The sequence below is a fragment of the Lissotriton helveticus genome, chromosome 11 (genome assembly GCF_964261635.1).
Source record: "Lissotriton helveticus chromosome 11, aLisHel1.1, whole genome shotgun sequence".
Classification (NCBI taxonomy): Eukaryota; Metazoa; Chordata; class Amphibia; order Caudata; family Salamandridae; genus Lissotriton; species Lissotriton helveticus.
Window position 1 is genome coordinate 1,028,463,783 of NC_136072.1, and position 18,494 is coordinate 1,028,482,276.

The following is an 18,494-nucleotide window of genomic DNA, read 5'->3' on the forward strand; positions in this document are numbered from 1 at the left end:
AGACTGCTGCAGCTGACACAGGTAGCCACCGCTAAGGGAGATACTGCTATACATTCTATGCACAGATATGAATTCAGCAGCCCACATGCCTCGAACGGAATATGCTACTTACCAGTATGCATCTTCTCTTGGCATGTAGGGCTGCTGACATTCATATGGCCCACCCGCCTCCCTGGTGCTTGTCGCAGCTGTAGCATTCACTCTTTGCATGGACATCTCTTACTGTACTATACTCCATCTCTGCCACAATGGCGAAAAACAATTTGAGGATGGAGTGGATGCCCATGCACACTGTAGTCCGAGGGAGGAGCCACCTATCTCGTGATACTTCGAAGACTCTTCCAGGACAACAATGTGCAATCATCCGGACCCAACACTAGGCGGCGATCTATGCACAGATATGAATGTCAGCAGCCCTACATGCCAAGAACAGATGCATACTGGTAAGTAGCATATTCCATCCCTAAGCCAGTTATTTTTGGGCATGTTGATAGTCTAGCACTGACCATCTTGCGTTCCTTACTTCACTGATCCTGGAATGGGTTTTTGCTCTTTAGCACAACATAACTTCAATGGCCTGCACCATTTCACTTGATGCCACCTGTCGGTCACTCCCTCAAGTCATTTACTTGATTGTTGGCTTCTTTCTACTTAGTGAGGGGCTCTTTGGAGGACAGATCTTGGAACCATTCTACAGGTGTTGATTAAGTCAAGTCTAACCAGAAGAGTGTGGAGAGTATACACAGTAAAGAAACCACTCCTCCCCTCCCGTTGGAATGCGATAGTTTGCTTAGAGTACTCCCAAAAGCAGGAGTACAGCAAAGTAGTTTCACCTTCGGGTAAATTTCTATCTTAATATGCCGAAAATAATTTACTCAAAATGACCAGAGGCTTAACATGTCCAGTTGTTAAGAGGTCAGAAACCAAAAGGTGTTTCAACAATAAGCTAATAATTTCAGGCCAGTTTTTGTTTCCCATGTTGGCAGGTATTGTGCTTCCCTCAAATGAGACCGCTACAGGAATGCTTTTAGTTGAGCCAGCCAGCCAGATAGGTTTTAATGCAAATGGAACGCACCAATTGCATGGATTATTTGTGAGAAGTGGAGTCTGGAAATTGAAGCAAGATCCTCAGTCTAATAAGCAAAGCTTTGATGTTGGTGCCCTGGTTGCTACTGCCCAATATAAACTTGTCTGTTCATTATCTGTGAAAAAGTAATCAAATATCCGCTATAACAAATGGCAGCCTTATCCTCAACTTTTGTACTATCTTAGAGACTGGCTATGTAATACAGACAATGTTCAGTTTCCCAAAGAAACAAATGAAATTTGATGCTTTTACACATTGAGCTCAGTTGCAGGTTTTTGAGATCTACAGAGTCTAAAATTTGGTGCAGGACGTTGCGATATTCTCGTCCATAAGTATCGCTGTTGTCTGTGACCATTTGAAAATCTGTGGAATCAAAGTATGTAATTATTTTCATGCTTCCCATTAGACAAGAGTAATCCAGTAGATATAACCTTTGTTTTTCTGGCATGGAAATGTATTGATAGCACTGAGCCTAGGAGTTAGTGTTTCAGATTGATAATGATGTAGGACTCACATCAATCGGTTCATTGATCTGGCAACATTGTTTCAAGAGTACTTTCATCTAAGCTGATATACACTTCAGACGTAGGACCTCTTTGGACCTTTCTACTGTCTATTATACTAGATAACTCATATAATACGAAAATTTGGGGCAGGTAGTATCCAGACTAGATGTGCCCAAATGGATTGTGGTGTTTGATAAGGTTAATCAAAAAGAGTTTCTGAATTCTGACCTTGTCACCATGAATTAGTCTATGGTTATGAGGAACCTACCCAATCTTACAGTTAATAATTTTAAGCACCTTTTCTGAGAAAGTGCCCTCTTTCTGCATGGTTGCCCCCACTTTTTGCTGAACCTCTGATGTGCTTTGACTGAGGGTGACCGGGGCTCCTTTTAATCAGGTACCCAGGGCCTATGTTCTTTCCCTAAAACTGCATTGAAACCAAAACCCAATTTGCATCTCTAGCCACCGGTCAGCCCTGGGTAAATGGTACCACAGGTACCCAGGGCACTGTGACCAGGGAAGACTTCTACGGGTTGCAGCACTTCTTGTGGTATGGAGAACAAGGGTACCCCAACAGTCGAACCTCGGGTGAATCCATATTTTTAGATGAATGGTTCCTATGTGGCCAAACGTGGTCCAAGAAATCGACGCAGGAATACGCGTCCCGTATTTGGAACAAAAGCTATGATTTTAGGGATATCCAATTAATGCCAGAGGGAGCAGTGAGGTATAAACACAGGGACACAACTATGATCAAAAAGAAGAACGTTGTAATTTATTTTATACACAAAAAATAGTTCAGGAGCTCACGTAATAAGAGTGACAAAGTGGGATGTGATAAGTGAGGGCGACTTAAAAAAAAAAAAAAAATATATATATATATATATATATATATATATATATATATATATATATATATATATATATATATATATATATATATATATATATATATATATATATATTCCTTCGCGCTTTACCTCGTCGCAGGGGGAACACTTTCACGCTGGTGCCATCAACGGGATCGAGGTCGTCTCCCGCTTTACATCCAACCCAAGTTTTTCAATATTGATGGCACTCCACTCAGAGGTTGCTTTTCAAATTATTTATTAACAATCTCTATTGTTGTTAATAAATAATTTGAAAAGCAACCTCTGAGTGGAGTGCCATCAATATTGAAAAACTTGGGTTGGAGATATATATATATATAAGCGCTGCCCACAGGGTCCCTCGTTGTTTCTTTCACGGAGGCAATAGTTTGGATATTATTTGCGTGGCCACAGCGCAATGGAGGGATCCGCCCTGACAACCCAAGCTCAATAGTGGTGAACTTTGGAGGTGAATCGAGGGATCGATATGGGCTTGGATTGCTGCAGCCACGGATGGGCGCAGTTTTGACCTACATGGGGCTGTGACTTCACAGTGAGGCCCGGAGCACTGCCACGGTGCCCCTCGGATTGCGCACAGACTGGCAGGCTGCAGAAGGCGTTGGGTGGCGCATGAAGGTACAACAGCCCGCAGGAAACAAACATTTTGCTTGCAGTACTGGCAGCGGTACCGGCATCCAGCCAGAGTGATGCTGGGACATGTAGTTCGACGATCTCCTCCAATGAGAGGGAAGCATTTGACTTTTAAACAGAACTACATGCAGCGCCAGTCCAGTTTATGAAGGCATCTGATGAGGGACGACTTCCCGAAACGTGTTATGCCATACAAGAACTGTTGAAATAAACGTACCTGAAGCGCTGCCCACAGGGTCCCTCGTTGTTTCTTTCACGGAGGCAATAGTTTGGATATATATATATATATATATATATATATATATATATATATATATATATATATATATATATATATACACATCGCTTTGACAACACATAGGTGTACTCCTCAGAAACCATTATTACAAAATACAATGCAGGGCGCGCAAAGTCGCAGATACTCCAAGTATACGTTAGTGTTAGGAATTCATGATTCGGCCATCGGAGGAGTGCTGATGCCTTCCTTTGTGATAAATTAGAGTAAGACCGCGGAAGTCCATTTACTGGGGAGGAGCGGGCAATCGTTTCTGGATTCCAAGCTGGGCGGTTCGGACGTGTATCCGTGTTGGTCCCAATCTTGATGAGTTTGTCAGTTCTGGTCGAAGCCCTGGAGTCCGTTCCCCTTCCTGTTGTCGCAGACTGACATTTCTTTTCGTATGATGCCTCTCCATTCCTCAAGCCCATTGTTGTTTGGCCACTCAGTCTTCAAGGCACTTCGTCCTAACACACCCTCTAGACCAGCTTTGGAGAATGAAGATTCCCTTGAGGTGATGGAACGGATGCCCTTCAGAAGATGCCTGCAGTGCTATTCCAGATACCCCTAGCTGCTCCTCTTGTCATCTGTAACATCTGCCTCTTTCGGAGTACGGTAAGAGCAGGTACATATCTTGCTCTGCGTTCTGAAGCAAGAAACCCTGGGTCATCAATGAGACAGATGGTAGACTCACAGTAGGATTTTGAAGTTTCCATAAAAAATTCCAGACCTCTTCGATGAGGCTGTTCTGTTTGCCCCGAAGAATAGTCTGGTGAGTCGCCTGACCTTCCGGCACGCTATAGTCCCAAGATTGAGTCTGATGTCTTGGAGCATGAGGAGGAGTAACTTCTGGAAAAAGGGGCACCACAGAACGCTAGATCCATCCCAGACATAGTCTGAATAATGCACCACACATGAATACTGTGGACACCCCAGGTCTCTTTCAGAGCCCAGCACTGCCCCTCTGGGGGACTGATGTTGAGCCCTTTGACTAGGCCTCTACAGCCTTCAGGAGCGCCAATTCCCTCAAGTGCTGGTTGACACCGAAGCAAATCTTTCGAGCAGTGAAAATAGCCTTCCAAGATACTTGCCAACCCTAGTACCTGAAGTCTAGTGTCAGCACTGTACTTTTTGAAGCAGTCTTCTGTATTGTGGCTGAAAGTGCCATAGGCACTGAAACAACTGTAGTTGATGCAGGAACCATGGTCGGCTCTTAAGCAGGCAACTGCAGAGTCCGAGGAAAGGACTTTCTCAAGACTGAAGCAGGAACTGGAGAAGAGACAGATGTACTATCATCCATCCACGCACATGCAAGATCTCTGCTTCAGAAAATACTTTATCAAATAAATATAGACTTGCCTTCAAAGATGTTCAGCCAGCAAACACTTCTGTGTGCCTACAGCCCTCCCAAAAAAAACTAAGGACAAGGCTACTAGCCCTACCCCTCCTCTTCGGTTGACTGGGAGCACCTGTTCGACTGCAGGTTGACACTACGCTAGAGAAAATAAAGAAGGACCCTGAAACTGCCAAGGCGATGGGTTCCCTCCAAGTTCCACCCTGCAGGAGCTCCTTTAGGAAGCAGCTTGCAAGAGGTAGGTTCAAAGCCACTTTCCCAGAACCAACTATGGAAGCAACAGGTTTTTTTCCACAACAGGACGATGGAGGTTACGCACGGGGTTCCCTTAGACGGAACCGCTCCAAAGGCAGATGTATTCCCTGTAGGGTAGCCTCTACCGCCAAGAATGGTCTTGCCCCATATCCCCAGATCACAATCTGTCTGGGGTTTCTTCTCCATTGTGGAGAGATCACCACATATTGATGGGTTCTGTTCATCTTTGAGCACGGCTGCTACCTGGAACTCATTTCAACACCACCAAACATCCTACCACATATCCACACCCTCAGCCCAGAACATCTTGTGCTACTACAAGAGGAGATTCGGGTGCTCTTATTAACGGGAGTCATAGAGCCAGTGTTACTTTAGCACCTGGGCAAAGGCATCATGAGGGGAGGAACACTAGTCTTCCACTACCTAGATAACTGGCACAAGCAGACAACAATGCCTAACCCACAACATGGCCCCAGTTTCCTTCCTGCCCAGCCCAGAGTTTACAGTGAATACCACAATATAACCCTTGGAACAGCTCCAAGTCCCAAGTTCCTAGGGTCAGTTCTAAATGTAGCATTGGGCAAAGCTTACCCTAGCGCCCAAAGGGCACAGGCATAATAGCAGCTTCTGCATTTTTTTCCACCACTCTGTCCACTTGCAGTTAGCACACATGTGCCTTCTAAGAATCATTATCTCATGCAATGCCACAGTGCACCACACCAGACTCCATATGCTCCCGCTTAAGGAGTGCCTGTCAGACCAGATCAATGGGCACAAGCGGAATGGAGGGTAATTTGGAAGATATAACGTTGATACAGGCCAGATCCTATTGCTCTCTGCAGTGATGGAACCACAACAATCTGTTGCAGGATATGCTCTTCGGAGACCCAGTTCGGCAAATGACCATCACCTCTGACTCATTTCTGGCCACTGGGTAGCACATCTCAACCTTAGAACAGCCCAGGGTCTGTTGCCACCACATCATGAGGGCTGTTTGCCATTCATTTAGCTCTCAAAGCCTTGCTCAGCAGATTCAAGACAAAGTAGTTGTGTTGCTCACAGACCACATATCTGCTATGTTCTCCCTTCAAAAGCAGGGGAGGGGCGCACACTCCCCTCAGCCGTGGGCCTTAGCTCAGAGTCTGGATTTGGGCCATCCTTCACCAATTACATCTCTTAGCAGAGAATCTTATGGGAGTTAACAATGACTTGCCAGATCTGTTCAGCAGGATGCAGGTTCAAGTTTATGAATCGGAACTCTACCTACTCCCATATTTGCAAAGATGGGGCACCCCAAACATATAACTTTTCGCTGCATACGAAAACGCAAAATGCCCAAACTTCGCTGACCGGTTTCTACATCCCCAGACCATGGGCAGTGCTCTGTGGATGAACTGGTCTGGGATCTTTACATATTTTATTTTACAGAGTTTTATATATTGCAAACTTATCCCGCAGGTATCTGGTATCAGAGCGCTTTACATAGCACCAGTTGCGTTGCATGTGGACACAATCATTTTTTGTTAGGTATGGGGGAGATTAAGTGGTTTGCCCAGAATCACAGGATGTTCAGCATTGTTGCCGAGACGTTCAGCATCGTTGCCGAGACTCTAACCCAGTTCCCCAGATTCGAGGACGACTGCCCTAGCCATTAGGCCAACTCCTCTCCCCACATATACTTTTTCTCCTCTCCCACTGATATTCTAAGTGGTCAGGAAACTGAGGCAAACATTCCTCTAGTGGCTCCAACGTGGTCCGTACATCCATGGTTCTTAGCAGACATACAGAGCATGTGAATCCACAGCACTACATGCAACAAACAGATGATTACAGGGTAAGTAACATAATCCTTCCATTGTCCAGAGAGCTAACCGTGACATTGCTATTACTGCAGCCGGTTCTAGTAGTGGTAGTGCTAGTGGTAGACCTAGTACCAACAGTAGTGCAATAGAGATATAGTGCTGAAGGTAGTATTGGCTGTGCAAACTTTTGAAACCATTATCATGTAACTATTTTTCTAAAGGGGGTAGGATGCCAAAGAGCTAGAAAGGAGGAAGGACAATAACTAAAATTACCTCTGGTGGTACTTTAAGTTATTTAAGTGATAAGGAACAGTTTTTGGGCCAAACTGCACACATGGGGAATTGATTCTACTTTACTTCAATTCTTGGTTTAATTACATTCACAGTCCTGGGTACCAGTTAAGCTGGAAAATAGAAGAGGTGTTACCCCTAAAATGTATACAGCCAGTGGTCTGACTGTTTTTTTCACTCTATGTGACTGACTTGCATAATTACCTTAACCAAGCTGATGGCCAGTGCCCAAAGTAGTGTGACACTAGGTCAGCCACCTTGTGAATGATATTGATTTAGTTAATCTGATGGAGACTTCTAGCCGCTGATTCCTAATCTTGGAATATCCCCAGGTGTCAAACTGGATCTGGACGATTATCAAGTGCATTTGGAAGGATCTGGAACACAGTGGCATCAATAGACGGTTGATGCCAGGGCTGTTTTCGTGGGAACCTTAACTTCGGAACTGGCTCGAGGTGCAAACTCCTTTAGTCAACCGTCTTCTTCGTATGTTTATCGAGTGGTACCCTGTGCGCCGCTGGGTGGCGTTCAGTTCTCCATTGGCGTCAGACTACGCCGGAAGTGATGTTTGGTACCTATATAGGCACGGCACGGCAGTACCTATATGGCGCGACGAGTTGAGATCAGTTCTTTCCTTTCAGCACCAGATACCACTGATCTTGTCTGAGCCACCCCTCAGTCACATTTTGACTGGATTTTTTTTGACTGTTTTGTCAAAACTTTTTTGAGAATTTTCTCCTGGTGTGAGGTCATGTCACCCAAGAAGCCGGCTGGTTTCAAACCATGTGGGCCTTTCGCAGGCAAATGTTGGTGATAAACTCCCAATTGGCGTGTGTTGTGGTGTTTGGATTAGGACTAAGACTCCAAGGCCTACGAGGACTGTTGTGTCATTCACATCAGGGCACTGTGGGAGCGCTCCCTCAAACTCCTTGCTGCCTGACATCGGATGACTCCATGACGCTAGAGTTCCCATTCGGGGAGCCTTTCCTGACGAGCGTCATGGCACTCCAAGTTTTTGGTTTAGTCCAACAAGCACAAGACGTCAAAGAAGTCTTTCATTTTGCTGTGTCCATGGAAGTCTTTCGACGAGACATAGGAGCATTGGCACTTACGGCCCTGTGAGTCGGTGGAACCTGAATCTAGGTCCATACTGTGCTTCCCTGACTTTGCCGGAACGACCCCCGCCATACTAAAGGAATTTTGATGCCATGCTCCTCAGATTTGGGTGGCCCCTCCCGTCTGAAGCTTCTTAGTGCCCCATGGGCACTGGAGGGGAACCTACTTACCCATGCCGATGGGTTCATCTTAGGTGCGAGTTCGCCCCATGGGTTTCTTGTTGGATCTGGACTGGAGCCACCAGCGCAACCAATACCTTCCTCTGTGACCTCTCCAGTTCCGACGCCTCTAGGCTGCGCCGCTCCCATAGTTATTTCTTACTCTAACACAGAGCCAGTTGGGTGTTGTCTGACACCCACTCCGGCACCGACTGGGTCCATGCTTCCCGAAGCAGAGCCAGTGCCTTATGTATTGGTGTGTAGGGCAGCTGAGGTCTTGAACCTTCAGTTGCCCACAGTGGCAGTCAAGACTAACGTCTAGACTGAGGCGCTTCAGCCGGGAGTCTTTCCTTCTAAACCTCTACTCCTCTTCTATGGAGCCCTTACAGATGTCCTACTCTGGTCCTGGTCCAAGCCCTACACAAGGGCACCTGTGCATAGGACAATTGCCTGCCGCCATTGCCTCTCTCCCGGGGACACCAGTTTCCTTACCCCTCTCCCGGGGACACCAGTTTCCTTACCCATCACCCCACCCTAGAGAGCTTTGTGGTCCAAGCCTCTACATCCAGAATCAACCCCATTGCGTTCCCTACCACTTCACCGGATAGGGAATCTAACAGGCTGGATAACTTTGGCAAGAGAATGCTCTCTTCCCCCAACATAGCACTGCGGTCGGTGAACACCATGTGCCTCTTGGGCAGTTATTCCCTTGTGATATTGGACTCTGTTGCCCAAGTGCGGTTTATGGTCTCGGAGGAGGTCTGAGCTGTACTTTCCCAGGCTATTGCTGATGGGCGAGATGTAGCAAAGTTCACCATAAGGTGTGGCTTGACATGACTGAGTCGCTGGGTAGAGCAGTTTCACAGTATTTGGCCTTGCAGCGTAACGCCTGGCTGAGGAGTACTGGCTTTTCAGGGGATGTCCAGGCTTCCTTCATGGACATGCCCTTCAATTGCTCTTACCTATTTGGAGAGAAAGCAGATTCCGTGCTGGACGATTTTACGGACCGCAGATCTACTGCCAGGACTTGCCTATGGTCCCTCTCCAACCCCAATCCCCCTTCTGTCTCTTTCGTGGCTGCAGAAGGACCAGCTGTGTCCATACCCTCCCAGCCACCATGGCCAACAGGCTTCCCAGCCTTTTCATGACAGAGTGTACAGATCCCAAAGTCAACATGGGATAGGCAGCCAGTGATAGTTCGCCCTCCCGGCAGCCGCCACCTCCAAGGCTCTACAGTTTGCCCTCAGACCATCATGGGCACCCAGTGGAAGGCAAGATACGCCACTGACTAGCTCATTGGCAGTCGGTGACATCAGATCACTGTGTCCTCCAGAACATCCAAAGGGACTACTCCCTCCCAATTGTGTCTACCCCACCACCCGTACCACTCACTTACAAGGGGTTGACAGAGTATCACCTCTCCTTGCTCCGTCAAGTGCAGGCACTCTTGGCCAAGGAAGGCATAGAGAATGGTGTCTGAATCAGAATTATGTTGTGGTTGTAATTCCTGCTACTTTCTGGTGCCAAAGAAGGATGGAGGACTTTGTCCAATCCTAGATATGCGCTTTCTCAAACTCTTCTTGTAAAAGGAAAATTCAGAATGTTCTCCTTTGCCCAAGTTCTGTCTGCCCTAGACCCTGGAGACTGGATGGTAGCATTGGCCTTGCAGGACGCGTATTTTCACATTGTTGTCCTGCTCTTCTACAGATGTTTCCTGCGGTTCAAGGTGGGCCAAGAGCACTTTCGCCATGCTCCATTTTGGCCTTCCCAGCGCTCCTCGGGTATTCATGAAAATGATGGCGGAGGTTGTAGCTTATCGGCGGAGATTCTAGTTTTTCAATACCTCGATGATTGTCTGTTAAAGGTGGGTAGGCGTGCCCCAGGCAGTTGCATACTACCTTCAGACTATAGTGAACCTCCTGCAATTGCTGGTGTTAAATATCAGCATGAAGAAGTCGCACCAGACTCCCTCTTGGACGTTCCATTTCATCGTAGCCATTCTGGACACAGTGCAGTTTCAGGACTGTGAGAAGGTGGCTGTATATATACTGGACAATAAGGCAGTGCAGTGTGTATAGAGTCCACAAACCCCAAAGGTTTAACAGAGGTTAAAGTCAGAACTGACCTTACTCTCCAAAGTGGTAGGTTGGTCGAGCAGTAAGGCAGTACCAGAGGACAGTGTAAAGCATTTGTTGTATCCACTCAGTCAGCAAAAGGTTTCACGCACTCAAGAACTGAACTCCAGGCCAATTGTTATTATATCCTCGGATATAGTTATTTTTAGAACCAACAGTTATAAAAATATACTTTTCGAGATACGAGTACTCATGTAAATACTTTGCAGCGGAGCAATACGTTTGTACACACAATTACAGGATAGCTAATAAGCAATACATTTCTGAAACACACTCTAACATTGAGCTCAATGGGTTTTTCATAGGAAAGTACAGTTGATTACTTTATGGATTACTTGGGTAGTTCCAGGACTAGGTCTGAGATTCAGTCCTGGGGTCTAAACTGAAACCAGATTAGCAAAAACGTTTTAGTTACTGTGTTAGATTTTCCTGAATATAAAGCGGTTTTAAAAGTTCACACTTAGAAACTTTTCAAGATGATTCTGATAATGTTATCCAATGGGAGGAAAATCCGGTTACAGATAAAGTACGATTGAGTTACTTTTGTAACCCAGCACTAGTCTCCTAGGGCCAGCACTGGGGGCTTAGCTCAACACAGGTAGGTAACTGCGTTTCAGTATTTTGTACGATTTTGAAGAATATTTGCAGTTTTCAAAAGTAGACACTAGAAGAAATTTCATAGAAAAGCAGACAATGGGTTCCTATGAAGAAAAATACAGGTTACTAGTAAACCCGCTAGGGATTACTTTGGTGGTTCAGTACTGGGCTGAAAGGTACAGTACTGGCTTCTCTCCTGATCACAGGTGAGTATTTTCGAATTCGGACTTTGGCTGATTTTATAGGAATATTTTCAGTTTTCAAAACTTCACACTTAAAAAATTTTCTAGTCAAAATGGGTCAATGTTATCCAATGGCAGGAAAGTGAATTACCGCCCTCCAGGTGAGTACTTGGTTGGTAAAGGTAAGGTTCTGGGCATCGACTCAGGGGTCCCTCGGGGTCAGGTAGGTACAGTTAGTACACCCTCAGCGGCACAGGGGCGGCCGGGTGCAGAGGTAGTTAGGCCCAATGTTAGTCAAAGAGAGCCAGGGGGCCTTCGGTTGGTGGAGGCTGGCTAGCAGGCCACGCGGCTGTAGGAGCTGGGCTCCTGGTCACTTGCTCAGGGCAAGGGGGGGGGAAGTAGATTATATGAGAGGTCACAGCCAGCGGCACTCGGCCGGCTGGGTGCAGGGTGCTTTTGAGCCGTCGGGCGCTCAATGTTATCCAATGAGGATCTTGACAAAGGAACAAAGGCTGCAGGCTCGAGGGCGGTGACTCTCCGGGGGCTACCAGCACTTCGAGAGGTAAGTTGGGATCTTGGAGCCCAGGTAGGTACCCCAAAGAGAGGCACAGGGGGCCGCGGGGCGCCGGGTGCAGGGGTGTCTTTAGGGGTCGGAAAAGCTTACCCTCGGCTGGTCGTGGTTGGGGTGGCCCCTGGTTCTGAGTCTGCAGGCGTCGGCTGGTTCGTCGAGGAGGGTCTCTGGGCACTGGACTTCGGGTCCCAGTCGCCGGGGAGACGCCCTCGTGGTCTTGGTACGGCTGGGCTGGTGCAGAGTGGGCCGTTCCGGTGCTTCCTGGTGGGCACCAGGTGGGTTGTTGCAGCAGAGCCTCTGCTGATGGGAGTCCCAATCTTCAGGAGAGTCAAGGCAGGCAGGTCCTCTGGGTGTCCCAAGGTTGCTGTCCGCGGAGGTCACCGGGATTAGGCAGGAGCAGGTTCCAGGATCAACAGGCCGGTAGGCCTGGGGCCAAGTCAGTTGTTGTTGTCCTGTTAGCAGCTGCGCGGCGAGTCTTCTTTTTCTTGATCTTCTTTCTTCTTGTTGGTATCTGGATCTCAGGAAGGAAGGTTCAGGGAGCCCCTAAATACTAAATTTAGGGGCGTTACAGGTAGGGCGAGGGCAGGGACCAATGGGTCCCTGTCCTGGGGTGAGTAAACCCCCTAGCCTGCTTCTCACCTGTGGGAGGGGGGCAGGAGCCTAGCTGGGATTGGGCAGGACTCCCCATCTACAAAATGGCCGGGGTCCGGGGTCGTGCTTCACCTCGCCTCCTCCACCTAAGGGGTGGAGTTGGCACAGGTTGGCATCCCCCCCCCCTTCCTGACGTAGTTTTTCCTGCCAGAGTGGGGGTAGACCTGGTGGGGGGCTGGTTGCTGGGTACAGCAAATGGTCTGGATAAGCTCTGAGGCGGTATGCCTTTGAAGCTACCCCCTGTCCATCCTGGGGGAGGAGACGTAGCACCTCGCCCAGGATGTGCTTTGTTGCAGACCCAGGAGAGCGGGGGCTCTCCACCCAGGGGTCCAGCAACATGTCTGCTGTGTGGCAGCCTCTGCAGCCACTCAGCCCAGACGTGGATGGTCGGTTCTGGATTTTGGAGGGCATCTCTAGGATGCCCTCTCGTGCATTTTACATTAAATCCCACAATGGCATCAGTGTGGGTTTAATGTGCTGAGAAGTTTGGTACCAAACTTGTCAGTCTTCAGTGAAGCCATTATGGTGCTGTGGAGTTCGTAAATGACAACCTCCCAGCACCATATACTCTTAAATGGCAACACTGCACTTACAGTGCCCAGGAATGGCCCTGGGTACTGTAGGGGCACAGGGCTCATGCACCTGGGCCCTCACCTCTGGTATAGGGCACCCAGCTAGAGGGGTGACTGAAGTATGCCAGGGCAGTGGGTTCTGTGGGCATGGCACACAGAGATGTGTGCCATGTCGACTCTTGATTTAGTTTTCTACTTAGGCACTCAGCCTGCAAAGGCAGTGTGTGGGTGCCAGGGTACAGGGCCCCTGAGGGTGGCACAATAAGTGCTGCAGCCCTCAGGGGTCTTCTCTGGTCACCATGCCCTGGGTACCTAGGGTACCATTTACTAGGGGCTGACAGGTGGCCAGAGATGCCAATTGGGTGTTTTGTTTCAGCATAGCTTTTCTTTGTAGGGAAGGAACACAGGCCCTGGGTACCTGGTTGGCAGGGACCCAGGGCACACTCAGTCAAAGTACATCAGCAGTTAAGAAAAAAGTGGGGGCATACCAAGGCAAGAAAGATAGCACTTTCTCACTGAGTGGAGTGGTGTGGCTCACTGGTTAGAGGCGGCAGACCCGGAAGCAGAGAACGGCCCGGGACCAGGGTTCAATTCCCGACGCGGCAGGGCCGTGGACCAGGGTCAGCGGACTCGATAATTCTCGCCTTGGTGCCTACTCTAACCAGGGATCACACTCTGCAACTCTGGGCATTAGCTTGCCTCATCTCTACAACGGCCCCCCACATTCGCCGGGGATGCCTGGTTTCACTTTGGAGATACCCAGTAGGGACCATCTCACAGGGATAGCCAGGACGGGTTCCCCAGCGGTCTACAGCGCCACGACGCCTCAGGGCAGCAGTGCGCTTTACAAGACACATACATACATACAAGGACTATCCTCCCGAACAGTGAGTCCAGGATATTCAGGCTATGATTCTGAGGTTTTAGCCTCGATCCTGGATATCTGGTTGACCGACTGAGGCTGTTGGGCATCATGGACTCCTGCATCCTGCTTCTTTCTCATCCCCATTGGCATATGTGGGCTGTGCAGTGGAACCTTGAGTCCCAATGGCCACAGCATCAGGGGAATCTCTCAGACATGGTCCTTATCTCGGAGAGATCTGCAGAAGATCTGCAGTGGTGACTAACTGTGATTGGGTCAGTGGCAGACCCCCCTCTGCTCCCCAACTGGAGCGGACTGTAGTGACTGACTCAACACTCCTGGGCTGGAGTGGACCTCTGGGAGAGGTGGAGATCAGAGTACTCTGGTCTCCGGTGTAGTAAGAACTCCACATCAACCTGTTGGAGCTCTGGGCGATTCGCTTGGCACTGAAAGCCTTTCTCATTCAATCAAGGGAAGACTGGTGCAGGTTTTCACAGACCACACCACCGCCAATGGGTATTGCAACAAACAGGGCGAGGTGGCTTTGTAGGCCATTTTTCAGGAGTCCCTGTGTCTGGACATGGTGGGAACGTCAAGACATTTCCCTGGTGGTTCAACACCTGGCGGGTTCTCTGAACGCCAGAGCAGACCAACTCAGCCGATGATATCTAGCGGACGAGGATTGGCATCTCCATATGGAGGTGGTAAAAGATTACTTTCAGCAGTGTGGAGAGCCTTGGTTAGATCTGTAGTAATGGCTGAGATAGCACAATGTCCGCAGTTCTGCTTACTAGAGTTTCCAAGGTGATTCTTGCTCGGATACGCTTCTTGTCTTGAGTGACTGCCTCCTGTAAGCCTTTCCCCCAGTAGCACTCCTGCACAAAGTTTTCAAGAATACGAAGAACAACCAGGCCTAAGTCATTCTTGTGATATCCCGAGTGGTCAGGCATGACCATCAGTCCTCCGATCAGGGTGTCCCTTCAAGTGCATCTTCTGTCGCAACAAGGAAGGTACTGCACCCGAGCACCCTCTACCTTCACGCATGGAGATTGAGTGGCTATAGTTGACCACTTTTGACATTCCTCCCGAGGTCTGTAATAATATGGCAGCCAGGTGTCCCTCCACCAAGTTCGTATATGACTGCTGTTGGCACAAGTTTGTGTCATGGTGTGCTGTCCACAATGTTGACCCGCTTTCTGCATCCCTATCTGAAGTTCTACCATTTGCATTCTCCTTGGCCTAACCGGGCTCTGCTCTGGGAACAGTTTAGAATTATATCTGCCATCTCAGCATTTTTGCTGTTGCCAGACTAACCACCTTTTCTCTTTGTCACCTGTAGTGGCTAGTTTCCTTAAAAGCCTGCAACATATGTTTCTTCCTACGCCATTCATCATGCCTCAGTAGGACTTAAATCTTGTTCTCCCTTTCTCATGGGTGCACCATTCGAGCCTCTCCACAATTGCCCTCATAGGCTCGTGACTTTGAAAACTGCCTATTTAGTAGCCCTAACGTTGGCCAGGCGGGTCAGCGAATTGCAGGCACTCTCTGCTTACCCTCCTTATGTCTTCTATATGAACAAGCTGGTTCTTCTGACATGTGCCTCCTTTTTTCCAAAGGCTGTGACTCCATTCCATGTAGTCCTGCTGGTGATTGTTTACCAGTGTACTGGATGCACTGCGCAAATAATAAAATCAACCCTTTTCAATGTTAAAATTGTGAAAACATTAGTGACTAAACGATTAAGTCACAAGTGATAACCATGAACCATAACCACGCAGTGTTCACCAAGCCTTGAGATCAAGAGTGAAAAACGTGACCCTGATTGTAGCTCCATTACTAAGTGGTGGGTGTCCATGCTGTCATCATACTGGTGATCAAACTATCCCTGTACTAGGCAAATAACTTACTCTCGACTGTAGTAACAGAAAAAACACTGTCTGTAAAATTCTACGACGAGGGGGACTAAGGAACTGAGGACTAAGGAAAAAACACCTGTTGTCACAACCCTGAAACCTGCTTTATTTAGTTAGACTATGGACGGGAGAACAATGTCTCACTTCTCTGTATTGCCGTACGTAATTCATATCCAGGTGCTATCTTTCACATTTCTTCCACTGGGCGCTAATTGTGTTGGTTTAATCTAAACTCTGTTTGTTTTATTAATACTGTATACTCAAACATTGATTACATATTTTTCTCGCAGTGGCCCCTGAAGAAGGGATGAATATAGTCCTGAAATGCATTGGGCTGGGCTGGGTAATTGGTTTGTAATACGCATCAGTTATGTTATACTGAACCAACAATGTATGGAGTTTTTCGTACACCATTGATGACATTTTATTTATGTGTTTTCACTTTGTGTAATTGCCTATTAACCTTGCTCTGATTTCAAGTCTTTACGGTCATTACATATTTTCTGCACAAAAAACAATGGTATGATTGTTTTTTATTGTGTCTAATAACATTGACAAGGGTTGATTCAATTATTTGCACAGGGCATCCAGTACACTGGTGAACATTCACCAGCAGTGTTACTTTTGTTACGAGACTGGCTGCCTCTCAAAGGATAGCACACAACTTTGTTTCAAATTTAGAAAGAGGTTCTTTCTTGGAAATAAGAGTGCGCTGACTGCACATTCAATCTCCATTCCATGTAGACCACACCATCACCCTGCCTACTTTCTTTGCTCTACCTCGTCTATCCAAAGAGGAGAGGCTCCGTCTGGACCCAAAAAAAAGTGTTGTCGTTCTACCTTGACCTCCCAAGGCAATGCCGAATGGACAATCAACTCTTCATGCGCTATGTAGTAGCAAAAAAAAGGCGAGATAGTGTAGAAAAGATCCATCTTGTGATGGATTGTTGTCTGCGTTAAGATCCGCTATGTATTGGCCAAGAAGCAACCCCCTGAGGGCTTGTGAGCTCACTCTACTAGAGCCAAGGCTGCGACCAATGCTTTGGTGCGTGGTGTTCAAGTCCTGGACATCTGTCGGGCAGTAACATGGGCTTCGCTGCACACGTTGACCAAACACTGCTGCCTGGACAGTTGTTTCTGTTGTGACTGGCAGTACTTCCGCTCGATCCCGCGGTTCTTTCTAATCTAATTGCATGTGCAGTCCCACCTCAGAAGAGGAATTGCTTTGGTATCTGTTCCCAGATAAAGAATGTGCAGCTAGAAGTCTCTAATCAGATGAACAAGTTACTTTCCTTCGGTAACTCCTTATCTAGCAGAGACTCTATCTAGCCGCAGATTCCTTACCAACACTACCATCCTTCCCGCTGTACAAACCAATTACGGTGTAGGGAATGCTCTCCTCAGGGCCTCAGTTTGTCACACCAATGCTCAGTGTTCATCGTAGCTCGGCGCTCCTGGTGTCAAAAGTCATGAAAGTAACTGACGTCAGTGCGGCGAGGTTGCGCCTATATAGGTACCGCACGTCTCCCTTCCAGTGTGGACAATTCAGAACCGAGTGATGCCCCCTACTGGTGCACGGGGTTACTGCCCCAAAATCTTCCAGATCGAGTCCGAAGCCTGGGGATTTTCGAAGGTAACGGATCTGCGGCTACATAGTCTCTGCCAGATAAGGCATTACCGAAGGTAAGTAACTTGTTCTGTCTATGATGCAGGTGGGCCTAAAAAGGCATCTAGGCTTGGTGATAAAAAAACAGAATAGTCTTCATTAAAAAAAAAAATAGGCTTCATTGAACACGATGAATAATTAAAAGTTGAACTTATCCAAGACCAATATAGTAATTTAGTAGTATTAAAGAAGCTTTTAAATGGATGATTGATTTTATTTTTTAATGTGTCACCAATTATACTTATTTGTGGGTAATAATTGATCCAAAATTACATTTGACCTTGTCCCGAACCAAGGAGTGCTGCTTATGCTAGTACGCAATTTTTTTCTTTTATTTCTTTTCCTTCTTTTCCCAATCGAGGTGAGTGAAGGTGTCTAAATCCTCCTTTACTGCTGCAGTTTGCAGATTAATCATTATACTGTGTATACCAATATTGTTTGTCCCAACTAAAGAAATTTACGTTTACCATATTTGCTTTCCAACATGGCTCCTACAACTTGAATTGCGTCTTCCTTCATTGTTGTGCCTAGATATTATTTAATTTATTAATTTCATTGCCACCTGTGCAGGAGCTGATGACTACTCACTGAAAGCAGTGATTATAAGGTAGCCTCCAGTGGTAACCTAATTTGTGAATGAGTCCTTCCTCACTGCCAGCTAGCTTGTCTAGATTTTTTTTTAAATGATTAACGCTCTATGTAAGCAACTCTGAAATACTTCAGTAAAAGATATTTTTTTCTTAATGACTTAACACTGTCTTGATCGCAAAAAGTGTACTTTTCCCCTTATTTAGATTATAATCTGCTTTCAAGAATCAAAACACATCTTGCATTTAAGAATACTGTACATACCAATTGAAGGTTCATGATCGAATGTAGAAAATAAGACTGGCTTATGCCAGGCTACCGATAAATCTTTTTGGCACACTGTATAGATCTGCACATTTGCTTGACCTTCGGGAAAAAGTTTTTACTTTCACTT

At 47.1% G+C, this 18,494-nt stretch overlaps 1 protein-coding gene across 1 annotated transcript in view; it reads left to right on the plus strand.

Annotated features, from left to right (window-relative positions):
• The window catches only part of NAA25 (N-alpha-acetyltransferase 25, NatB auxiliary subunit), a 988,861-nt gene that overhangs the window by 224,938 nt on the left and 745,429 nt on the right, over positions 1-18,494 (plus strand). The gene's annotated exons all lie outside the window — the stretch shown is intronic.